Raw genomic sequence first — 3,100 nt, 5'->3', positions numbered from 1 at the left:
TATGGACAGTCTTAAGTGAGGAAAAGCAAATTATAAAATGCTATTACAGTATAGTGGGTTTTCATTTTAGTGCAAGAGAGAATGAGTTTTAGAAAGCATTATATCAGAGAGTATAAAGAGGGATTATGTCTTGGTAGAGGAATTGTGATTGGTTTTTTTCTCTCTCTCCCTTACCTGCACTTCTAATGCATATACTATTTGAATGGTATTTTTCAAAACAGAAAAAAAAAAAAAAAAAAAGACTTTCAATGCCACCTCTTGGGAGATAGCGGAAATGACCACCTTGACCCTCTCAAAGAGTTCAGTCCGCCTCCCACACCTCTTGCTTTATTTCCCTCATCGAGCTCACACACTGGACTTTCATTGCCATTTCTTTTCTGTTTTCCTTCCCCAGGCTGCAAGCTGCCTGAGGACAGAGGACTGTGCCATATTTGTCTCTCTGGGCTCAGAACTTGCACAAGGCCTGGCGTGCAATGGTTTCTAGTGACTGTATGAGCAGGACCCAGAGAGCAGGCTTCCGTATCTATAAAATGGGCACTGTCATGGCCTTGCCCAGCCCAGAGAACTGTTGGCAGGTGCTCTGGACGCCATGGACCAGAACATGTTTTGTAAACTGCTGAGCAGTATGTGCTTGCAACACAACATTACTGACGATGACTGTTTCCATTTTCCTCACACAGTCAGCCTCATAGGTCCACCTTCCACAGGGAACTAAGGCCTTTGCCAGCCAGGCCCTAAATTTTCCCCTCCCATCCACTAGCCTCTGTTTTCCCTTTAGCTAAGCAACTCTCTTGCTTGTGATACAGCCTAACACCCCCATCCTCCAAGCACTGCACCCTTAGTAGTTTCTACTCCTTTAACATTTTAGAAAAAAAAAAATTCATCTGTTTTTGCCTGAGTATTGAAAGTGCATTTGATGTAGGAAATACTAAAAAGAAAGAAAATTAAAAACCACCAACATAGCAACTATTAACAAACCCTGTTATTTCCTCCAAACTTTTACACATGCACACATTTAAAATATATGGTTCCACCACCTACCTTACAAGCACAAGGGCCTGAGTTTGATCCCCAGTACCAAATAAATAAATAAAATATATGGTCATCTAGTCAGGTACAGTGGCACATGTTTAATCCCAGTACTTGGGAGGCTGAGGCAGGAGGATTGCTTTGAAATTGAAGACCAGTCTGGACTACATAGCAAGACCCTGTCTCATAAATGAATTAAAAAAAAAAAAATCTGATCATCCGACTTCCTCCAAATAAGTGAGGAAAGGATGATCTTTTTAGTTGATGGTGTCAGGTCAATTTGCTGATCCACATGGGGAAATAGGAGTCTTGACTCTTCTTTCATATCTTTCATGAAAATAGTCTAGGATGCATGAGAGACCCAAAAGTGAAAAGTAAACAAAACTTCTAGCCAAGTGTGGTGGTGCACACCTGTAATCCCAGCACTCAGGAGGCTTAGGCAGGAGGATTGCTGTGAGTTTGAGACCAGCCTGGGATATATGGTGAGCTCCATCCAGTTCAGTCTCAACTACATAGTGAGACCCTGTCTCAAAAAACCAAAAAAATAAAAAATAAAAAAAAATAATAATGAATAAATATAAATTTAAAAATATATATAATATTTAAAAAAACTTCTAGGAGAATATCTTTGTGACCTTGAAGTTGGCAAAATCTTCTTGAACAAGATGCAAAAAACATAACCTGCAAAAGATTATTAAAGTGGACTTCACTAAGAATTTTTTCTTCTTTTTTGAGACAGGGTCTCACTATGTAGCCCAGGCTGGCCTTGAACTCACTGTGTAGCCCAGGCTGGCCTCAACTCAAGGCAATCATCCTTCCTCAGCCTCCCAAGTGCTAAGACTATAAGTGTGTGCCACCATGCATGGCACTGAACTTCATTAAAATAGTGTCTGTTCATCAAAATATACATTTGAGAGAGCCAGGAATTTAGCTCAGTGGTGCTGCCACCTGCCTTGCAAGTGCAAGGTTCTGAATGCAATCCCCAGTACAAAAAATAAATAAATATACACACACACACACACACACATACATATGTATTAAGAGTGAACAGTCAAATCACAAAATGGCAGAAAACAGCTGGGCGTGGTGGTTTACGCCTGTAATCCCAGCACTCGGGAGGCTGAGGCAGGAGGATTGCTGTGAGTTGGAGACCAGCCTGAGCTACATGCCAGGTCAGTCTCACTACACAGGGAGACCCTGTCTCAAAAAAAAAAAAAATGGCAGAAAATATTTACAATACCTATATCTAAAAAGGATGCATACTCACAACTTATGAAGAATGTCTACATTAAGCAAAAAAATGTATTCATGGTTGAGAAAAGAGCTCAGTGAGAGAGTACTTGCCTAGCATGTGCAAGGACTTGGTTTAGATCCCTCAGTACAACAAAAAATAAATACAGTACAATACAATTTTTCTTTTTTGGTGGGGCAGTACTGGGGATTGAACCTAGTATTGGGGATTCAGCTACACCCTCAGTGCCCCCCACTGTTGAAACAGAGTCTTGGGCCAGGGATTTAGCTCAGTGGTGCGGCACCAACTCTGCAAGCACAAAGTCCTGAGTTTGAGCCCCAGTACTGGGGTGGGGTGGGGGTCTTACTAGGTTCCTAAATTGCCCCAGGCTGCAGTGAAACTTTCAATCCTTAGGTGGGTGTGGTGGCGCACACCTGTGATCCCAGCACTCTGGAGGCTGAGGCAGGAGGATCACTGTGAGTTCGAGACCAGCCTGGGCTACATAGTGAGTTCCAGGTCAGTCTCAACTACATAGTGAGACCCTGTCTCAAAAAACAAAACAAAACAAAAGAGAAACTTTCAATCCTAATGCCTTAGCCTCCCAGAGCCTTGGGATTGCATGTGAATGTAATTTTTTTTTAACGGGCAAAAGATTTGAATGAATACTACATAAGAGAGACAAGCAATTAGCATATAGCATGTAGCATAAGAAGAGACGCTCAACATCCGTGTCACAGGATGCAAACGGAAACTGGCACGGTAGCAGCATCCCCAGACAGCTAGTGAAAATTAAAATACCACGGTTAGCAAGGAGGAGGAGTAACTCAAGTTCTTGTAAAT

Source organism: Fukomys damarensis, unplaced genomic scaffold (genome assembly GCF_012274545.1).
Source record: "Fukomys damarensis isolate Sample0158 unplaced genomic scaffold, DMR_v1.0_HiC HiC_scaffold_19, whole genome shotgun sequence".
Taxonomy (NCBI): Eukaryota; Metazoa; Chordata; class Mammalia; order Rodentia; family Bathyergidae; genus Fukomys; species Fukomys damarensis.
This window is presented reverse-complemented; position numbering follows the sequence as displayed.